The sequence below is a fragment of the Pleurodeles waltl genome, chromosome 11, assembly GCF_031143425.1.
Source record: "Pleurodeles waltl isolate 20211129_DDA chromosome 11, aPleWal1.hap1.20221129, whole genome shotgun sequence".
In the NCBI taxonomy this organism is placed as follows: domain Eukaryota; kingdom Metazoa; phylum Chordata; class Amphibia; order Caudata; family Salamandridae; genus Pleurodeles; species Pleurodeles waltl.
In genome coordinates, this window is record NC_090450.1 from 866,113,615 (window position 1) to 866,137,008 (window position 23,394).

At 45.8% G+C, this 23,394-nt stretch overlaps 1 protein-coding gene across 3 annotated transcripts in view; it reads right to left on the reverse strand.

Moving 5' to 3' along the window:
- The window catches only part of SGSM1 (small G protein signaling modulator 1), a 950,757-nt gene that overhangs the window by 452,304 nt on the left and 475,059 nt on the right, over positions 1 to 23,394 (reverse strand). The gene's annotated exons all lie outside the window — the stretch shown is intronic.

Consider the following 23,394-nt stretch of genomic DNA (forward strand, 5'->3'; position numbering starts at 1 on the left):
TGGAGACTGGCTGAAGGATGCTGCGTACTGTCAGGAACAACTAGAGACATACTGGGTGGTTAATGCCTGAAAATTCCAGACGGCGTGATATATGAGTCCCCCTACGATCCTTTCTGGAGTCCTGATAATAAGATGGCACAATGTCGCTCTATGTTTCCTACCAGGCTCCAAAACCAGACTCACCCCCTCCGAGAGGATACATGATAGCTCCTTTTGTATTGAGAACTGTTGGCTGCTTTGCCCCCCTCTCCTTTCTTCCCCATCTTTCCTTCCCTGTTTCCTTGTTTGGATGTCATTATCAAGTTATTAATCATCCTTGATGGAATAATACATAATTGCGCTGATTTTCCCTTTCTGATTGATATGCTGCTCTAATCAACCCCACAGTTTTGTGGTGGGAACCGTCAATATTGTATGTTTTTGATGTAGTGTATTGTTTTTTTGGTCTTATTCGTAGGATTGTATTTACTGATAAAGTCATAAATAAAAAAAAAAATAAATAAAAAAAAAAAAAGAAGCAGTATAATATTTCGTCGTTTGGGATTTATTCTGTTAGAGAGGAAAAAATAAGGTGGGCTAATCCTCGCCACTGTGTCCTTAATAGAATTGAAACTTTCTGCTACAATAGCTAGGAAATTTGTCATTCTATGTCAGGACCCAGAGGCAAGGATTAGGCTAGTTCAAAGCGTGTCCACTACCAGAGTTGCCAGCTTTGTGATTGGCTTGAAATCAAATCTTTTAAAAGTAGAATCAGAAGACATATCCGCTGCATTAAGGATGTCTTCCAGCCTAGCCCCCAAAGTGAAAGCTTTTGAAGCCATGGCACCCCTCACTGAGTGAGCTCTGAATTAAGAAACCTCTATACCAGCTTCTTGCATTGCCCATATGACCCATCTAGCAATGGTAGGGGAAGAAACCACTTTGTGAGGTTTAGCCAGAGCAATCAAAAGTTGACTTTCACCTGGGGGACGGAGATCCTCCTTCACCTCCTCATATGCGTTCAGTGCCTTTACCACACAAAACTTCGGAACATCAGGAAAAACTGAATAAGAAACCACTTTGAATTACTTTTCGTTCTACGACCAATATGTAAAGTAACATCTTGTGAGGGTAAATACTCTACATGTTATATCCAGAGCCTGATGTCCAAAAATCTTCGGCAAGAAATAAGACATAACAGAAAAGCCAGCTTGGAGGATAACTGCTTCCTTGATAAGTACTTATTAGAGGGTCATGACCTAAAGAGACTGAGTACCTGATTCATGTCCCATAGTCTAGAATACCTGGGTTCAGGAGGAACCAATAACCTAACACCCCTTAGAAGCTTACAAACCAAGAGATGTTCCCCAATCAGATGACCATCTATCAGAAAGTGACCAGCTGAAATCACATACCAGAATGTATTAATTGATCTATATGCCAAGCCATCTGAAGCTAACTCCGTCGAGAAGTTTAAAATGTGGACAATACCAATTGGATCCCAAGGGATCCAAATGGTGTTGTAAACACCAACCCACCCATCGAGGCCAGATGAAACGGTATCTCTTATTTAAGTTATCTGCCCAAGCTCTGGTGATTAAAGAGGCAGCTTCTGAAATTACTGAGACTTTCCAACGCTCTTTGTAATCTGCCAGTCCATATGACGCAGGGAGCCAGCTAGAACCATATGATGTGGGTTTCTTTGTGGATCCAGGAGAAGATCTGGAAATAGGGATAGAGGGTTTGGAAAATCCCAAGAAAGTTCCATCAGAACTCAAAACCAAACCTGAGATCTCCACATCGGGTTGATGACCACCAAATCCACCTTTTGACTCTGGACCCGAGTGGATAATCTCCTTACCATCGCAAACAGGGGAAATGCATATCCCAACTCATTGCTCCAATCCAGGAGAGAGACATCACTGGACATCACATTGGGATCAAGACGCCAGCTGCAATACCTGTCCAGCTGAAAGCCCAGGTGAGAGGCAAAGTGGTCTATGGAGAAAGGGCCCCAATGGTCTTGTATCTGTCCGAACACTTCTGGATGAAGCCTTCAGAGACTGGAATCCCTCCAATGACAGGATTGCCAATCCACCACCTGATTGGACCTGCCTAGGAGGTGACATTGAGATTTGATGTGCTTAGCAATACTCCCATAACAAAAGTGCTAGATCCAACAGGGTCTTTCACCATGTCCACTTAGGTGGTTGCCATGCCGGACCGACGCAACATTGTCCATCTTGAGGAGGACACAACAATGCACTTTGCCCTTCGTCCAACATTTTACAGCAAAGGAACCCATGAGTTCCAGGCACTTTATGTGAAAGGCCTATTCTGCGGAAAATTCTGAAAATTCCCTGCAGTGAGCTCCCCAGCCCAAGTTGCTAGCATCTGATTCTATCACCAGATCCGGTTGGAAACCAAAAATCGCTCACCCGTTCCAGGCCCCCATATAGGCAATCCACCATTGTATGTTCCTCTCTTGCTTCTTCAGATAGGGGAATGTATTCAGAGTAGGAGAGACCCCTCTTGAGATGAGAGATTTTGAGACGTTGAAGTTCCAGATAATGAAGGGGATCAGGGAATACATCCGGTATGGACGATGAAAGGAGTCCCATCACTCGAGCCAGGTGACGCAATGAAACATGGGGTTTGGAGAGGTTCTCCTCAGTTCATGTCGTATTTTGGCCAACTTTTGCGGGTTAAGATAGTTTGGACCGAGTGTAACACAAACTCCAGGTGATTCAGGGACTAGAATGGGATCAGGGAGGATTTCCTCTCTGTGATCACGAAACCTAGAGATTCCAGAAGGAGGACAGTCCACTTTTGATGATAGGTCAGGCACAGTGGACAAATTTTAATGAGAAGGATGTCATCCAGATAGACAATGAGATGCACCCCATGAGCCCTTATGTGTTCCATCACTGGCTTTAGCAGTTTGGTGAAACACCATGAAACAGAGATAGCCCAAAAGGAAAAGCCACGAATTTGAAGATATGGAACCTCCACTGGAATCGCAGGAAGCGTCTGTGCAGGGAAATATGGGAACAGTGAGGTTTACGTCCTTCAGTTCCAAACGGACCATTCAATCCGGAGGTCTCTGAGAAGAAGAATGCTCTCCATTTTGAAATGGCGGTAGACAAGCCACTCATTGAATCCCCAAAGGTTGATAACGGGATGTTGGCTGTCATAATGCTTTTCCACCAAAATGAGGCTGCAGAGAAACCCCAATAGATGTAAGGCAGAAGGAATTATCACACCTTTCTCTAACAAACTCGCAGTCTCCTGATCCACTAGTTGCTCTTCTTCCTGAGGAAAAGACAGGGGATTTGGTCTCTGAGGTTGAAAGGGGGTCCCATAAAACTCTATATGAAAACCTCTTACAGTCTGCAAGACCCAGGCGTCCAATGATAGATTCTCCCAAGCATGCAAAAAACTTGTCAGTCTGCCCCCAAGTGTTAACCCCCTTGAATCTTGCACTCTTACCTTGGGAAGAGCTGGGGACACTGGGACCTCTGGAGCCACCTCTGGGACTCTAATGCCGGGGGCAACTTCTTGTCGGATAAATAAAAGTTCCAGAACTTGGAAGCGTCTTGCCATTGGTTTGGACTGGGATTAGGTGGAAAGACTTACTTAATAGATGATTGGGCCTTGTCCAGGAAGGTACACTTATTTACAAATGTGCCCGGTTCTCGGACAAATGGATCCCCAAATAGATTCCCCTGGGCTACAGGATCCACTTCGGAGGTGAATAAATCCCCAAAATTCAGATCGATTTTAATCACGAGCGGCCTTCGGCAGTCGGTTGAAATCACGCAATTGGCGTTCCTAAAAATATTATTGCCCTTTCAGCCCAGTTGGACAGGGCTTCTGGGTAAATTAAGGAAACGGATGCCTTGGAATCCTCTGCCATGTCCAATATGTTTGCTAAGGGGCCTGCCACATCCAAAAGTTTATCCTGGCAGGATTGCCAGGAGTGATCTATCCCCTTCTTGGCATCGCTGATAAATGTAGCCAAGAAAGTGACCATCTTTGAGTCAATCTCCGGGGTAATAGCTACCTTATTCTCCAACTACTACTTTATTAAAGTTTTTTTTTTTTTTTTTTTTTTTTTTTTAAATCGCCCGGCTATGTAGGATGCTACCTTGGGGACTGGGCACCACTCCGAAGAACGGGGATGCAGGAGATCATCAGGGTCTAGCATGTGAAAATCAATGTTTGATGCGTTAGAGGCCCCACCTGGGTCGCCATCAGAAGGTGGGTTATTAGAGGACGGGCTTCAGGGTCTACTAGGGTCTGCATCACCGTCCCAGGTAGCAGGAGAGTCGTCTCTATCAGAAGGGTCATCAGGAAGGGGAGAGGAGGGATTCCCCGAAGTGCCTGAGGTTTCTGGGTCAAGCACTTAATATTTCATAAAGGCCTTCTTATGGCGCACAAATGCAGCTAGGTCAACTCCTTTCTCATCCAAGCGTTAGCATCTGGCCTCTGGATTGGAGGTGGTTGTCTGCCCTGGAAGTTCTAGGGCCAGAGGCCCAATCAAATCCTCCCCTCTGCCCAAGGGTTCTTTGGCATTGCGCGTACAGTTGACCAATTTTAATCTCCAAGGGTGTCACCAATTGTGTGACCACTTTGAAAATCGAGGCATCCATTACTTGTCAAAACTGATCATCAATGGGGAGGTAGGTAATACCCACCTCTTCATACAGGTCTCAGACTCTTCAAAATCCCCCATAATACTTAAGGCAATGTGTGGTATGAACAGAAACACCAGATAATCTTTTTAATTTGCAGGACAAGGCCTCAGGTACAGGTGGCAATAGTACAGTGCGTAGCCCAAGCTTAAAGAGAGAAAACTCTCAATGTAAATACCTTGTGGTGCCTTGGACAGCAACCTGATTAAACTTAGGCAATTGTAAGCCACCTGCGACAGGTCACAAACAAATGCAGCACTTAATGCCTGACCCGCACTGTGGGTGTTCAGTCTCCAGGCAGAGGCTCAAAAACGATAAGTGCCCAATTTACAAAGAACTCAATACTGCTCCCACTTCAGTCTGCGGCCGGGTGCGTTTCACTCCTGTCAACGAGTGAAGCTGACGCACCGGCCGACAGGAGGTTCAGGTGAAGCTTGATTTGCAAAGTGCATGGACCCCTAGCGGTTGAAGACCGTGCCGTGCCACTCATGAGAGCCAGGCACACCAATGTGGAAGTGGCTGAATAGGAGATGGGGACGCTCCCGCAGCCGCGCTGTAAAGAGAAGCAATATTCAAAACAGAAAACTGTAACAACCAAATGATATTCTCTGTCACAACAGTGGCGTATACTGAAGTGGAACACTATAAAATTCGATGGGTATCACCACTGTATTGACAGGGAAAAGTAACACGAGATAGGAGAGGAATCCATTTATCTTAAGGCTGCTGAAGCAGTGAAGGAAGGGGAAGGAGGAAGATCTTCGGTGGCTGTTATGGAGCAGGACAGCGTTATAATTGGATATTGTGTTTGTGTGTTGTTAGATCGTATAGCTTTCAATGGCTACTGGATGCAATAAACTGTATAAAGTTATGCCTAATCCTCGCCTCCGGGCCCTGACAGAGTCCTGAATGAAGAATTTCACTGGTACCTTTGCATCAGTTTTGTGATTTGGGGGTTGCGAAGTTCATTAGAAGGAAATGTGACACAATTCACACCTCCTTCCTGATCAAATGTATCACGTACAAAGGCCCCCCCAACACACACACACCTTTCCATCCTTCCTCTGGTCCGTTTGGATAGAAAGTGGCACATCAACTTTTGGCACTGGAAGACAAACACACTGCTTGTCACAGATAAAGTCACTCATTGCATTGAGAGAAGATGCCACTACTCTTTCTTTCCTCCCAGAGTTCTCACACTAGGCTCTGCATAGTCACTGCAGGTAGGTAACCAAGACATACATACAGATTAACTTTACTGGCATTACGTTGCCATAAATTTAGTCAATAAATAAAGCTGAAGCCTTGTGTAATTCGACACCATTTTGTTGCTTACATTTTGACTATTTGTCCTTCCTTGCTTCATTGCTATGTGTGCAGGTGCAGAAAGTATTAACAGGGTAGTCTGTGAGCCAGCTGCCGCCCTCCTGAGATCCAATATATTTCCAAGAGAAACTTAATAAGTACTTCAATCCAATGTGCTATTAATGCCTTTTCAAAACAAGGAAGCACCCAGCTGCAAATTACCTAAACTATTGATTTAGTGTGGGAGGCCGCTCACCAAACTCTTTCGGACGGAAAACCGCCACTCTGGTTTTCCGCCCACCAGCCCTATTATGAGTTTTCCGGTGGGCCAGTGGGGAAAAACAGTGTTTCCGCCCACTGGCCCAACGAAATACTCACCACAACACTGATGCCGGCTCGTAATCGAGCCGGCGACAATGTTGCGGTGTTTCAGCACCCGTTGCGCTTTTCACTGCCTGTAATTTGGGCAGTGAAAAGCGCGACGGGGCTGTCCATGGGGCCCCTGCACTGCCCATGCCAAGTGCATAGGCAGTGTAGGGGCCCCCATGGGGCCCCCGGCACCCCGACTCCGCCAGCCTTTGCATGGCAATGGGACCGGCATGCAAAATCCGGTGGAGCGGGGACTCTTAATCCCCAGGCCAGCGCTGCTTGCAGCGCTGCCTTGGTGGATTAAGACTGCAGGCACTGCCAAGCTGTCGACCTGCGGCAACCTGGTGGTGCCAGCGGTCGGAGCGTGGCGGCTTTGCCACGGACGTAATGTGAAGGCCGGACTGCTGCTTTGGCGGCGGTCCGACCTCCACCGAGTGACTGGCTATCCCAGGACTGCCAGACTCGTAATGAGGGCCTTTATGTACTGAGTGATTTAATGCCTATTGATCAGTTTCTTGACAAGTGAATAATTACTGAGAAAGTGTAATTTATCCTCAAAATGCTACACTTTTTAACACTATATAATTATTGTTGATGAAAGTACTCACAGCAATTGGGCCAAGAGTATGCAAGAACAAATGTTTGCTTTAATTCACAGCAAGTAACTGAAGATAACTGGCATTATTCATGAATGGTCACTATGTTTTTTTAATTTATTGATTTTAAAACAAAATAACATGGGCTTTGCTGAACTCTTCTCTGTAGACCGTTTACTGTGTATATCCAGCAGGGGTACTTATAACCAGATGGTGCATATCTCTCTGTCTCAGGCTGCACCATTGCACCATGGGTATAAGTGCATGGCCCACCAGGGAGTGTTCGGGAGATTTTCCCTTGCAAAAATCTGTCAAAGTAGTGCATCATGTACCACAGATAAATATCACATATTAAAGATGGCCAATGATGCTTAGTGCGTCATCATTTGCAAGGGGTGGTTATCTGATATTAGTGATGGTCACCACGTGCCACATACTGGTATCACGTCCAGGGGTGAAAACTTAAAAGGCATGGAAGACATTTACAAGCCCTGCATGACAATACATGTGACCGATGGCAATCTTAAGGAAAAGGTGGCCAACATAAGCATGTGGTGAGCATCACCAGGTTCTGGTTCCATATGTCAGAGATAGGCATCACAGGCCATGGTAAAGTATCACAGGCCAGGGATATGGTTTTTATTGCAGGTATGGCAAATCACATGTCACAAGTGATCACCATCATATGTTAATGATGGGCCTCCCGTGCGAATGATGGCCATTATATATTTGGTACAGAGCTCATAATACCAGGGATTGCATGATCTAACACATTCTTTCACACAAAAAATGAAAGCATACACGTGAGTACACAATGGCACAGGCATATATACATTCACAGGTAAACCTCACAGGCAGATATAAAGATGCCCACTCAATCACCCAGCTCCATTACAAATTATACTCATCTGAATCTTCAGGTCCTGTCTGTCCTTTAATTCTGGCTCACAGTATAACCGACAGAGCCGCTGTTCACTGCCTTGGGAGTTGTCTGAGCCCACCTGAGCCAATGGGGCAGTCCCAGCACCAGAACCCACCTATAAGAGCCCAGGGGCATGACATCTTGATAAATGAGTGGGCTAGAAGATAGCATAAATGGGACTGGAGGAAAGGAAAGCGGCAGAAACAACCAGGAGATTCAGGGTAGATTATTATTTTCTAGTTCAAGCCAGTCTTTACCCACCCTTACCGCCAATGGCTTAGCCTGATGAAACATCGCACAGGCTCAGCCATTGGATGGTGAGGCTGCGTAGATCTAAGTGCTGTGCTGAACTGTTAGGCAGTGTTCAAGAGAGATAGAAATAGAACATTGAACACATCAAACACTGGCAAATAAAAACATGCCTGTATAATTAAACCAGCTGCCTGAACAGTTTACTTACAGTGCAGCTGATAAACTGGTGCGGTGCAGCCCCATCTACCTTATCGACCAGCCTCCACTGACCACACAACACTTAAGAAAGTGGTTTGTTCTAAAAGATTTAGCCACAATGACTGAACATAAAATCAAATAAAAGCACATAAAATTATTGGCTGTATAGAAGAGCATTAGGGAGAGAACACTAATTAAAAGAAAGTAAAGGAAGTAAACAACTTGGAAAATGAATATATAAAAAGTAGTAAAGAAAAAAACAGACCGAGATGGTACAAGATAGAACAAATAAAAGAATTAATGTTTGAGCCAGACACTGGAAGTTTCAGCTGGGAAGTAAAAAACGGAGTTGTACGTCTAACTCTGCCCCACTCCTGTTTGTGAGTCACAACACACTTTTTGCACTGCATCCATGTTCACAGAGTTTTAGCTCACTGAGCTCTATCATTAGCAGCATAGAACTCTGGGCTTGCTACCTACCTAGCTTTTCCTGCAATCTCTTCACTCCCCAGTGCTTAATTTGAGTGCTTAATTTGAACTGGCCATTGCCGGTTGGTGGTACCGGCACTGACAATTCACCTTGAGCATTAGAAATGAAATTTTCTCTCACACCCAGTTCTATTAAACACATCAGAAATGTAAGCACTAAGAAGTAAGTATTGTTTAATTATTTAAAATATTTACAAATTTTTCCACCCTCTAAGATTAGCAGCGCCAACCAGTAGATAACAAATTGCAGTCAAAACCTTTACCATCTTTGCAGTCTCTACAATTGCAGGTTGTGCAGCTTCAGTGAACAGTCAAAAAAGGAAAGATGCATCAAATCAGTAATTTTCCTTAGCCTTTAAAGAGCACCATCAAGCAATGTTCTGTCATCTCCTGGGTCCAGGTGTATTGAGCTCTTTGAGTTCTGCCAGGGCCAATGATAGTATTGGTTTAAGCCTTGCCCAGGAGATGATCAAGACTGGACAAGCATTCAGCCATGAGAGAAAAATTAAGAAAAACAACCGCAACCTATCAAAAATCCAGTCAACCAGCCAACCCATAATAAATAAAACTGAATCATTTTCGACAACCTGAACAAGTCGTCTGTTTTAGGCATTCTTGCAACAGCCAAATCTAAAACACCCACAGCCAAGTGGTATAATGATTAACTTTCCTAGCAGAAGTGTCAAATGCAACTTCAAAAACAGCAAGATATATAGGAGGTTATCACAAAGCAATAGAACAACGTTAAAAGGCCTCCCTTGCCTTGTAAAATACATTAAAAAGTGATCCAGTCAAACAACAGAAATCTTCAATCTCCATCAGGAACTGTCCAATGGAGGAGTATTAAAAGCCTGCCTTGGAATCTGTGCTTTGAACAACTCTGATGGCCTTCTTAAGTTTTTCAACTACTAAAAATCCACAATTCTATCTTCAACACTTCTTAATTCTCCATTACAACCCATCTTCACCTTATTCAATTCCTTGGAAACAGAGGAAGTGCTGTATCTGTCCATCACAACAAAAGCATACAGTGCACCCTGGTTACTTCTGTAGGCTGATTCTCAACTATTTCCCCCTCATCATGGATGCTATAAGCATGACTAATGACTCTTTCTTTTGAGTCGTTCAAGGCACACTGAAACAGGCCATAATTATACCCTTCTAAAAAAAGGCAACTTTCCTGCCAATTTCCAGCCTCCATGCGCTCAGCAAAGGAACAGGTCCACCATAAACAATCTTAGAGAACTGTTCCCGCACTTCACAGGTAACAGCAAAACAACTTATACTTCTCAGTCTTTTTGATGCTTTCTGATGTTATGATACTGTTGCTCTTTCAATTATACTGGAAAGGGTGCAACATGGCTTGTAGACAGATTCAATCATTCTTCGCTAACCGCAAATGAGGAACAATTCAATCGAGCTATCAGCATGATCAAAGTCCTGCGGTGTTCCCTAAGGATTATCCCTTTCCTGATTATAGTTGAAATATCTTCATACACCCCTGGTAGAGCTTTGTGAGCAGTACCAAGTGAACTTTTAAATGTACAATGATACAAAAATCCATTTCCGCTTGAAAAACTGCCGAGATAACCCAACATACAATATTTAATTACTGGGCCATGTGCTTCACTGGATGAAGGCGAGTTTTCTGTGTAGGAATGCAGCCATGAGTAGTGGGAAATCCTAAGCCTGATTTACTACCCTTTGATTGGCATCTTGTCTGGAACTCCGCCTTTATGCTTTTCGATACATTGGGATGCTTACATTCACTACCCAAATGAACACAGCTCACTTCTCCCTATTTTACACCACCCTCCTGCTGTCAGACTACTAAGACTGCAAAACTGAATTGTTAAATTGTACCCTAACCTTTGTAAGTAGGAACTCAAAAAACCTGCTCCTTCATTTGATGTTAGGATCAAATGAAAAGTTTTATGAACCGGTGCCATGAAGCATAATGGATCAATGGTTCAATTAACGTAGAGAATCTAGCTCCTCATTACACACAAAACATATCAATGCACGTTTATCTGATCAATCAACAATCTCTCAAGGTGATGAAAGATAGAGGCAAATCACTGAGTGTACAAGGACCCTGACTTTGCAATGTCCTCCTTTATTCCTTGCAATGTCCTAATTGATTCCAGGTTGGCTTGGATGGTATTTCACCAATCCAAAGCTGTAGTATTGTGCCTAGAGTGGCAAAAGGCTTATCATTTTTCAGCTCAGCGTGGATGGCACTGTGCTAATCCTATGCTTAAAAACATTTCCAGAAAAACAGATATTTGAGGTGAACAGATTCTCAGTGTTGCTAGTGTTGTATGGTGCTCTATATAGGAGCTGCTCTACACCAACACTTGGGAACTACCAAGAGTTCCTTGCTTCCTTTTTTGCATAATTTATGTTGCATTCTAAGCCTGAAAGAGTATTGTTTTGACTTATACAGGGTGCTTCTTTGTGCCTGGGCAAAGCTGTACTTCTCTAAGAGCACAACGCATGTTAGGGGTTGCTTTTATTAATTCCTGATTCGCCTGGGTGGTACTTTACCAACTGAAATCTGTAATACTCTGCCTGGAGTAGTAAAGGGCTTTTGTTATGTTTCAGCTCGGTATTGATGGCACAAGCTAAACCTATGTTTTAAGATTTTACTGTAAAAATGACAGAAGACATTGCCGCCTTCTAGCTCGACGTGGATGGCACTGTTCTAATCAAATGCTTAACATCTTTGCTACAAAAACAGACATTTGACGTGGTAAGATTTAGAGTGTTGCTGGTGTTGTAGGGTGCTCTATATAGGAGCTACTCTCTACCTAACTATGGAACTACCTTGAGTTTCTTGCTTCCATATTTTACAGATATATATACTGAAAAAACAAAGGACAATGTCAGGTTATAGTAAGGTGGTGTCATAGTCATTTCATCATTTTGTTTGTGGATGTTATATAGCACCAACTCGATCCAAAGGTACTAGAGCACTTTACATGAGCACCAGTTACATTACACAAGGACACATTCTATAGCATTCAAAAAAAGAAACAAAACATAGAGGAAAGAAAATAGAATTAGATAATTATCACACTAAGAATATAGTGAGCAAGACAGAAAGATTATTGCTTCTCTACGATATGCGTGAGACCACTTTGCAGAATACGTTTAAGATCTTTAACAGCAAAAAGAAAGGAAAAGGTTAAAGAAACTTACCTAATGAAACAAAATCCTTAGGGCGTGGTCTGGACGGCCAAGATAGTGGACGCGTGAGAGCGCGGCTCCGCTAGGGCCTATACTTTATCCTTAACATCCCTGACCCTCCGGGAGCCTGAGGTGGCCTACAACGGTGTGGAAACGATGGGGGCCCCTTGAGCAGATGGCCAAGGCTGTTTTCGAGCTCTCTGGAGCCGGGCTGTGCGCAGCACACGGCACAAGAGAAGTTTAGGGGCCGGGAGCGGAGTGGCAGGCGGCTGTGACATGCCGCTTTGAGCAGCGGATTGCAGGCGAGAAGGGGGCCGGGGGCCAAGTGAGCAGAGTGGCCGTGGCAGGAGCACCCTGGTCACCGAGGGGGCGCGGTGCCCAGTGAGGAGACACAACGTGCAGGACGCCACGGGAACGGGCCTGTGGAGGCTGGGCCCAGCAGTTGGGAAAGTCTGCATCGGCTGCGGCCTGTGGGCGAAGCGTACCGGGGGCTGAGAATGAGCCTCGAGTGAACTGACCCCGATAACGAGGTATGAAGTGGATGATTCCCCAGTGGCCGGGGGAGCGTGCAGCTGAGTGAGCGGGAAGCCCTTTGGGCGGCAGCATAGGGGAGAGAGCAGGCAGCAAGTTGAGAGGCCTGGTCGAGGAGATTGGTGCTAGCGGATTTTGGTGGCATATAACAGGAGGCGCCCAAGGGACAGGCTCTACCTGGCAATAAGAGCCAGAGTGAACCAGACAGCAACAGAGATGGCAACAGAGGTAGTGGCTTGCAGACGGGGTCCCGGTACGGACCGGAGACCACAGGACCTCTTTTTGGGAATCAGACAACAGGGACACATGTGCTACCTATACGAATGAGATGGAGAAAAAGGCGACGGGTCTCTGGGAGCTCAGGTGAGCGCTGTGGGTGAGAGGTCTGAATAGGTGGCCAACTGTCTAGAGAAAGAGCAACCAGGGCACTCCAAACAAATGAGTCCAAAATTGGGTGGCTTAGTGTGAAACGCTTTAATCCTTTGTGATCGGTAGTTGAATCGCAGTTCAAAGATGTTCAAGTCCACATATGAAAAGGTATATACGAGTTACAGCAACAGTCTGAATCCTCAGAATGAACAGGTATATATGAGTAACAAAAACAGCCAACATGTGTTTCGTCCTCATGGACTTTTTCAAGGCTCAAGATAACTGAGATTAGAGTAGCTAATGTTGTTCCGTTTGAAATCCAAATGATGATATTTTATCAAGAATTAAGAGGTCCAAAAAGGTAAATGCGCGTTCCATCTATGTAAGGGACAGGTATTCCTCATGCGTAACAATTTTGAATCCAATGGTATGTCCGCAGTATTGATTCAGTGAGAAGAGAGGGGCAGAGGGCACGGTCGAAAGGATAACTGGCTGAACTGTGAGTCCAGAACATACCTGTAACAGCGGGGGCTGCTAGCCATCCCAACGTACTGGATGATCTCCAAGGGCAGGAAAAGAAGTAAAGTGCAAGCCCTTAAGTGGGTGGGAGATCTGACTGGAGGAGCCCTGGTTGATCCGGTGCCGCCGCACCTGCAGGCAACGCTGGACAAGATCCTGAGGGCAATAGAGGACACTAAGGTGACGCTCCAGCGGGACATTGGCCAGGTCTCGGTGGAGGTGAGCTTGCTTAGGGCAGACCACCAGAAATTGGCTGACAGGGTCCAGGAGGCTGAGACGGCTCTAGCAGAGCTCTCACCGGCACAGCGGGAGCCTGCGGCCACAGTTCTCCAGCTCACAGAACATGTACAGCGTCTGGAATGCAGAGCAGAAGACGCCGACGGCCGCAATCGCAGAAACAATGTGCGAATCATAGGCCTACCGGAAGGTGCTGAGGGCGCGGACATGGTGGCTTTTTTGGAAGGATGGCTAAGGACAGACAAGGCTCTGGAGCTCCTTGCCCCCTTTTTTGCATGCGTGCGCACCAAGTGCCAGCAAGGGTATTGGCCCCGGGAAGACCCCCTTGGGTGGTTGTGGCCAAGTTACTGCATTACCGGGATAGAGATGTGCTGCTGCGGCGAGCGAGAGAGGCTGGACCCTCTCAGGTTGCAAATGGAACGGTAACATTATTCCCGGATTTTACAGCGGAGGTACAAAAGAAACAAGCCTCTTACATAGCAGTGAAGAGAGCACTCCGAGAGGAGGGGATCCAATATTCCCTCCTGTTTCCAGCTAGGCTAAGGGTGGTCACTGAGGATCGCACCACCTTTTTTCAGACTCCAGATGAGGCGTGGCAATGGTTAGAGATGCATAAGGCTGGGGGGGAGTACAACTGACAGAGCAGTGCAAGTAGGGCACTGGGTCCGCAGAGGGTCAAGGAGACAGCGAAGCAAGCCCCTATTGAGAGTGGGGCCAACCCAGGCTTAAAAGGAATCAGCCAAGAAGGCAGCGCTAGAGGCAGTGGCTTTGATACAGTGCAGAGATTCTTCGATGGAGGCCAGTGGAAGGGATTCCGACCAGGCATCAGAAACATCAAAGGAGGACTCTTGTAGCCCTGATGGGGCTCCCAAACTGACCCCCCAAACTGCCAACGACTTGGGCTGAGTTTGTTTAGGCTACCCCAGCCCCGTGATGAGGGCTTTGGATTGAATTGGGGTCCTGTTTGGCTGCAGAACCCCCCCCTCTGGATTCTCAGCCGCAGAGGCGTGAACGTCTAGAACGCAGAATGAGGTATTGTTTTAGTTGTGCATTTGCACCGTTAACTGGGCAGCCTACTGTTGGAGCGGTGCCCTGGGTAAGGGGAGTTGGGGTTTGTAGTTTCATGTTATGTGCTGAGCGCTGGAGACTGTGCAGTTTTGTCCTGAAGCAGATGCTGGTGACTGGCGAGGGGGAGGCGGGAGTCTGTGGTAGTGGATGCATGGAGGGGTGTGAGGCCTCTCCTAACATAATCCATATAAAATGGCTGACTATAATCTGTTAACTTGGAACATTAGGGGGATGGGGACACCGACCAGAAGACAGAGTCTTGACTTATTTGAAGAGGAGAGGAGTGCACATTGCACTATTGCAGGAGACCCATCTTAATTCCAGTGAAGTTGACAAATAGCGACGTAGATGGAGGGGACAGGTATTTGCTACTACGTACTCAACCCTTGCATGAGGCGCGCTAGTGTGGATAAGAGCATGGGTCCCGTTCGAGGCTACGTGTGTTGACATTGACCAAGAGGGCAGGTTTGTGAGTACTGAAGGTAGACGACATGGTAAACAGGTGGTGCAAAGCTGTATATATGTCCCTAATCAGGACCAGATACCCTTCTTGCGGCGCCTCTCAGGCCGACTCACCAGGCATCTGGGGGGACAATTAGTGGTTGGAGGGGATTTTAATTGTGTCCTTGACACTGAGCTAGACCGGTCCATTCCTCCATTATCCGGGCACTAACATTTAAACTGGTTAGTGGGTTGAGGGACCGGATGACTCATCAAGGGTCTGGAGGATGTGTGGCGAAACCAGCACCCAGGGGAGAGGGATTACTCCTACAACTCGGGTCTGCATCAGGTGCATACCAGAATAGATAGAGTGGCGTGCACTGGGGATTTAGGGCCAGATGTAGCAAAATCCGTTTTTGCGACTTGCAAATTGCGAGTCTGAGCGACTCGCAATTTGCAAGTCGCAAAAACGGATGCAGAATGGTGTCTCAGACACCTTCTGCGACTCCCTATGGGGTCGCAAAGACCCACCTCATCAATATTCATGAGGTGGGTCGCATTTTGCGACCCCATAGCGAGTCCCTGCACTCACAGGGATGGTGGCCTGCTGTAGTCAGCAGACCTCCATGTCTGTGACTGCTTTTTAAATGAAGCAGTTTTCATTTTCATTTTGAGACTTAGGCAGTGGGCTTTAGAGGATCCACCCTATAGGGAAGCACTTAGAGCTCACCTGCTGGAGCAAATTTGTGTCAATAAAGGATCCACTGCTACCAGATGTGTGGCATGGGAAGCCCTTAAAGTAGTGACCCGGGGACATTGCATGGGACAGACAGTGGGGATCACACGGACACTGGAGCGTGAGCTTGTCAGTCTAGAAAGGATAATACACACAGCGGAGAACTCGGAGAACAGGGACCAGACAGCACGGAATAGGCTCCTCGAGGCGAGAGCATCATACAATTTAGCTGAAAATCAGTTGAGCCATCACAGTTCTCTGAGGTATCAGGCAGCCATGCATGCGGAAGAGAGCAGATTGGGCAGGATGCTGGCATGGCTGGTGAGGCCTCAGGGGGGAGGTGCGCCAATAACGGGCGTATGTGACACAGCAGGGGTCGGTGTGCATGTGCCGGCTGAAATTAATAATTATTTATGGTTTACTATAAGACTCTGTGCAGAAAACCAGGAATAGCCCTGCCTGAGGCTTTGGGAGCCCACTTAGACTCGTTGCCCCTGCGCACCCTGGCACTGGAGGATAGAGTTCCATTGGGGAGCCCGGTGACACTAGAGGAAGTTAAGACAGCTATCACACAGTTGGCAGCGGGAAAGATGCCGGGTACGGACGGACTCCCTATGGATTTTTACAAGACATACTCGGATATCCTGTTGCCCATGTTAGTTGAGCTCTACACAGAGGTGCTGCGTTGGGTACACTTCCTGAGACAATGAGAGAGGCATTGGTAGTTCCCCTGCCGAAGACTGAGGCGCGTGAGGCGCCAGTGACTGCCTTTAGACCACTTTCTATGCTGCATTGCAACTTTAAGATACTAAGTAAGATTCTGGCTAGTAGACTGGTGCAACATATCCCTTCCCTAGTCCATGAGGATCAGAATGGTTTTATACCGGCACGATCCACATCCCTCAATCTTAGGCATTTGTTTGCCCTCCTACATATGCGGAGCACCGGGAGACCGCCCGGAGCAGTGTGTCTCTCAGTGGACTTGGAGAAAGCGTGTGATTCTGTACGGTGGGATTACCTTAGAGCGGTGATGATTCAGATGGGCCTGGGTGAGGGGTGGGTGCGGTGGGTTGACCTACTGTACAGCAAACTAATGGCGCGGGTGCGGACGGGCCGAATGGTGTCGGCTGCCTATCCTATATTCAGAGGTACCAGACAGGGATGTCCGTTGTCTCCTCTGCTGTTTGCACTGGCTGTCGAGCCCTTAGCAGCTCGGTTTCGGGTGGAGGGTCGGGCAGAGGGGTGATGTTGGGTCATATGGAACATAACATTTCACTCTATGCGGATGACATATTAATATACCTGAGGGAAGGTGAATCTGGGATCCCATGGGCACTTGCGTTGCTGGAGGAGTTAGGCGGTCACTCTGGTCTTAGACTCAATAGAAATAAGACGCACTTTTTCCAGTGGGGGCGGGCGAGCCGCGGCCACAATCCTGCCCGGAAGATATTGGATGGGCGCCCAGTACTTTTAAATATCTGGGGGTACAAATGTTCCATGATTTAGGGGACCATCGGGACGGTAACCTGGGTAGGACTCTGCGATCCTTGAGGTCCTCAGTGGTGTTTTGGCGCTCTCTCAAATTATCCACAATGGCGTGGATCTCCCTCTCAAAAATGATCATGTTACCCTGTCTGCTATACCATTTTTCCATTATCCTGGTAACGATCCCGGTGAGTTGGTTCAGGGAACTGAATACATTGCTTCGAGACCTTATATGGGATGAGGGCCATAGGCGAAACCGCCTTATCTGTCTTATGTCGACCTGTTGAAGAGGGCGGACTCGGGGTTCCAGACTTCAAGCTCTATTATTTATTGTGCCAACTACAATGGATGGCTAGATGGTTTATAGGGGAAGGACGACTGGACCGGGTAACTTCCGGAGGAGAGATTAGGGGGGACCTGATATTGGCGCGAATGCTTAATAACCGAGTATCGTTACCGGCAGGGAATGTTCTGTTGACGGTGGCCTCCGTATGCTGGAGGAGGTGCCTGAGACGCATGGGAACAAAGTCAGCTTATTCACCGGCACTACCTTTGGTGGCACTGCCCCACAGCACCCCATGGAAGGTATTACCAAGAACTCAAGTTGGGGCCTGGACACGGGCGGGAGTAGAGACATTGGGAGACTTCTTCAGGGACGGGGTGATGCGGTCCTTCACCAGCATGGAGGGGGAAAGTGGAGTCCCGAGAGGTCAATTCCTCCTATATCAAGCACTGACACACTCCATCAGGGAACACTGGCACACTGTGAACGCGGAGCCAGAGGTCCATACAATTCTTCACCTTTTACTGACAATGTGGGGGAGATACTCACCTCATTACTAAGTTGTATAGGGCCCATACTGAGGTAACACTTGGATCCCTTCAAGAACTTAGGGCAAGATGGGAGACAACACTGGGTAGAAGTATAACTGACGCGGAGTGCGCTGGCACATCCCCGTAGGATATCGCGTAACACCCGCCTACGGTACATCCAGTACAATTATGTCCATAGAACATACCTTACTCCGCACAGGATACAGGGGTGTTGGGAGTGAGTGTGCAGCTGGACCCCTCTGTTTGTCTGCTGGGTCTGAGCCTGGGATCGGCCTCCCGGAAGACTAGCAGTAGATTCCTGGATCTGCATTGGAAGTCCCCTAGCGGCCCTTCAGTGGGGGTCCGGGGACGCAATGTGTCAAACTGGGTGCAGGCGGAATTGCAGGCGCTGAGGAGAGAGGAGGCCCGGGGAGTCCGTCAGCGCCCAATCGCCCCACTCTGGGCTGAACTACTGGAAACCTCGGAGGCACTGATATTAGAGGGAGGAAATGGTTCAGAGAATAGAGAGGAAGTGGTAGATGCAGCCCACATGGGTCCTAGTACGGCCAATATATAGGGCTGGTGGACTAGGAGGAAAAGAGAGGACAGTCACTATAAGAGAAGACTCTAAAAGAGAATAATGTGATACTAAGTAGAGAGCACCTATTATCATCAGTATTTACACAAGCAGCAATAATGTTAAATAGATTAAGTCAGAGTACTAATCAAATTCCCTTATTAGGTAGCTAAAATAAAAGACACCTCCACACGTTAGGGGAAATGGGAGGAAACAATCTGGTATGTAACCGTGCGTATATAAATATAGACAACTCCGACCATATAACTTAATTTATTCCATCGTATACTTCATACGGTAGACAGGATACTTTTGGGAGAATGAAATCTAGTACATTACTAAGAAGTGAATCTCTTTTTGCTGGGATTACCACTGTGAGTATTATTAACTGACCTTGTTAGTAATATCGATAACACTAAAACCAGTAAAGCAACATGAACACATTCAGAAATCTATAACCCAAAATAATTATCAAGACTGGGTGAATAAGAATACGTTCGATATATCCAACACTATGTATCACAAAATCAAGCAATTAATAAACACAAATATGACGTCTAGGAAAATGGGTGTAGTAGATGATATGATTGTGGCCCTATTGTTCAGCAAACTCATATTTACTGCCTTGGTCCAGTCAGGGATGCTTACACAACCTTAAAATTAATCCTTTGTAGCTGTGGCTTGGAGCAGTAAAGCTTGGCAAAAGAACAATGAGTAAAGCATTTAACAGCGTAAATCAACAGAATAAGAAAGGCACACAACAACAAAGACACAACAGCATATTTCTATGAATTTTTTGAGTCCTTGAGTATCAAAACCCACTGTGGGTTCTGGAAATATGAGTTTTCAAAGTACTTAAAAAGTTTAAAATAAACAAAACACAAGCATTGGCAAAATAAAACTTTGAGAAATTTTGAAAAGTTTTGATAAGTTTGTAACAGTCAGTTTGGAAACTGGAACCCGGGGGTTGGACAACCAAAGCTGACATGACAGAGGCCTAGGAGCTCAGTAAGGATTCTTAGGACAGTTACCTGGCCACAAGATTTTTTTACAGTAAGTTCCAAACTTTACATGGCAACTGCCATTGACTTCTATGGAGTGGTCGTGATGCTGAGGGATGCAAGCTTAAGGATGCTCAAGTGATGCTCCTGAGGCTGTGTGGTCAACAGGGGTTAAGTCTGTTAGAGTCCTCGGTCCACACGTGAGTGCGGGGAATCTGTCCACGGTTCACAGGGTCCCACAAAGTCCTCTATACAAGGGTCAAAGGGCTGCTAAGCCATACCTTTCGATCTTGCAATACAGCAGCCATGGTGCAAATCTTTGGTGGGGGTTAGCATCCCACTTGACCAAAGAATCAGGTCAAAACAACACCCACGGGTCCAGCAGACACAGGTGTAACTTTTAGCTATCTCAGAATTGTCCTTTAAAGTGTCTGGCGTCCGGTAGCAGCAAAACATCTGCAGTGGCCACCAAGGATGTGATTTTGGCTCTTCCAGCTTTAATGTTCCCAGTGCCGTTCTCAGGGCTCAGCCAACTGACCCTTGGAGTCTCCACTTCAGACTGGGGCTGGGAATCAACCTTTCCCTGGGCCAGGCATGCAGAACATGGTCCAAACTCTGCTAGCCCAAAGTGCAGCAGGTGCAGTCGCTCCAACGTCGTAGCCTCTTCTCGTGTGCTTCCAATGGGTGCAAAGTGGTATGCTTCTCATTCTTCTTCCAAGTACAGCAAGTACTAAAGTCTTGGGTGCCAGAGGCGCCTATTATATGCAATCAATGTCACTAGCCAATGGGTTAGTTGGTCCTTCCTCTCTGGAGACAGTTTGGGCGATGTATGGCACATGGCTATCACACAGTGCAACATTACTGCCGCAAGCAACATAGTAGAAGTCCTCCTTGACCATGAGGTCATGGTAGTCCACCCCCAGTGGTGTAGCTACCATGAGGCTGCATGCCCCTAGAAAACCTGTTTATAAACTGGTTTTCCCTCCTCTGTCCCTGCCTCTACTCGGTCTGTAGGAAACAAAAGGCATCCTGCCCAGGAGTGTTGTTACAGTGGCCCATCAAAGGCGGCTTCACCTTTGAAGTTCGCCTTTTGGGATAACAACCCGGGCAGCCATCCTGTGGGTGGGGGTTCACACCTTCCAGTGCAGCGACAACCTTTTTTTCTGGCCTGGGAGTTGTTTTCACATCTCTCAAGGCAGGCAGAATCGTGTCTCAGTTACAGTCAGTCTGCAAGGCCGCTGGACTAGCTGGGATACAGAGTAGCAACTTTGCAATAGTTGCCAAACTTAAAAGTGACATAAATGTTGACTACACCATTGCATCACATTTAATATCCCCTTTAATTTGATACTTTACACTACCAAGTTAGTTAGTCCCAGCCAGGAGGTAGGCGGGTTGGGTTGCCACCCAGTAAGCCCGTATTAGCCAATGGGGTTACTAACTGTCCTCAGCAAAACTAACACTTTAGGTATTTGCTGTAAAGACATATTAAAAACATAGGCCTTTCTTAACAATACAAAGCTCCTTGCCATAGGGCTTCATAGGACTGCCTAAGGGGAGACATATATATAGTTAAGGGACTTTATCATTAACGGCAATGGCAAAGTTGACAGTGCAGTGCACACGCTGTCTCTTCAGTCTGCAATGGCTGTCATGTTTTCACTTTGTCATACACAGAGTGGCACAACCAGTGTTACAGCTCTTTTGTGCGGACAATCTGCCTTCCATGCCCTGGGTACTTGGGCACCATATACTACAGACTTATTAGAATGTCAGTACATGCCAATTGGGGACACCCAATTAAATGTAACATTTGAAAATGGTTTGAGCATTGTCACGGAGGTCTGGACAGCAGGCCTCTGTGCACTCTCAGAGTTGAAAAAGCCGGTTTTCCCACATGAGTTTTTGAACAGCACTGGTGCAAACTGATCTACGTTGGATATTTTAACACACTGCTAGTGTAGTGTTTTGTATAACTCGGCAAAACTATAGCACTGATATTAAAGACAGCAAAACAGGAGAAAATAGTTGGGCCGAAGTGAGAAACAGGAGTCGGCTTGAAACACTGAACACAGGAGATATGCCTGGAAGCTAGCCAAGGGATAAATCAATGGGACATAGCCAAATTAAAATAAACTAATGCAAAGGTTAATTTTTCTCCTTGGAATTAATCAGGATTTCAAGAAAATCTTTGATAATACAGATGATGAACGTTTCATCAGATTACATCAGTTGCATTCAGGAAACATGGTCCATCGATGAAGTGAGTAAGCAATAAGATTGCCTCCTTAATAAGCAGATCAATTTGCACTGTAGTAATATATCTAGAGTTTATTTCTAATGCAATTAAGTTCTAGACATGGATTGAAATGTTAGTAACATTGCTGTTGGTTTGTTACTTTTGAGTTTTCTCATGCTATATTTAGAAGAAAAGTAAAATGTGCAGCCCTTATGGATGAATTACACACTTATTGTGCAAATATTCTAAATAGCATAATCAACTTTAAATTAAATATGCTAAATGCACAACAAGGAACAGAGAATGGCCCTTTATCATCTTCATTATTGGATGAACCTTGACCCAGCTATAGGCAATACACTGGCTTTGAAATTAGTTTCTTCCAATGTAGCAAATAAATGTACTAATCAAAATATAATACTACCTCAATTTACAAAGGCTGGTAAAGCTACTAAAACTTTTTTTTTTTAATGCAAACACATTTTCACCTCAAATAACAGCTTTTCATTTTGTGTAAAGGAACAAAGGCCCAAACGTACTATGCATTTTAACGGTCACAAAGACTCCAACCTAGAGCTTGCTAACATTAAAATGCTTTTTTTTTATGACCTAACCCTATTTTAGGAGTCAGGAAAGTTTTGCTGACTCCTAAAATGAAATTTCAAATGGATCAAGATTCAGTCAAAAACATGATATTTTTAATGATACCACAAAGGAGGTGGCATTCCATTCACTAAGGGAAGCGGTCAACTTTAAACCCCTTACCCCTTTGTGACTGTAAAAAAATAATTTAGCAGTGCACCAGAAGAACACTTGTATTTAATACTTTTAAAAAAAAACACTTTAGTTTTAAACCTGCCCTGGTTCCCATTAATGGTATCATACCAATCAGAATTATGTGACCAGCATATATTACAAATGGCCGCATGTTTCTCCTGAAACTAGTTTTTAGCTTTCTGAAAGTACACATTTTCTGATTTTTATTAAACTTGTGTCCTCACCTTTGTATTCCATTTTATCAAGCATACTGCTAGGGGCATTCTCATCTGGAAAGCATGTCGGCTCACAAATTGCATATTTTTAAACTGCAGATAGCTATTCTAAGTGCATAGGTATGGTTAGCATAAAAAGTGTGGATCAGCCTTCTGTTGCTGCAGCAGGCAACTTGAATTTTCGCACATCACAGGTATCATACAAATGGGCTGATATTTCTGAAAGTGATATTTAGGACACAATATTTCTGTCAGATGGTTTATCTGCTAACCATATTCTGATCTACAACCATCAGGACAACAATACAATGACTGGTGCCACTTGGCGTTTGCCCACGCTGTCTGCATCTCTGAGCCACTGAGCAGAAATTTCCAGCTGGTGGTAAAATATTT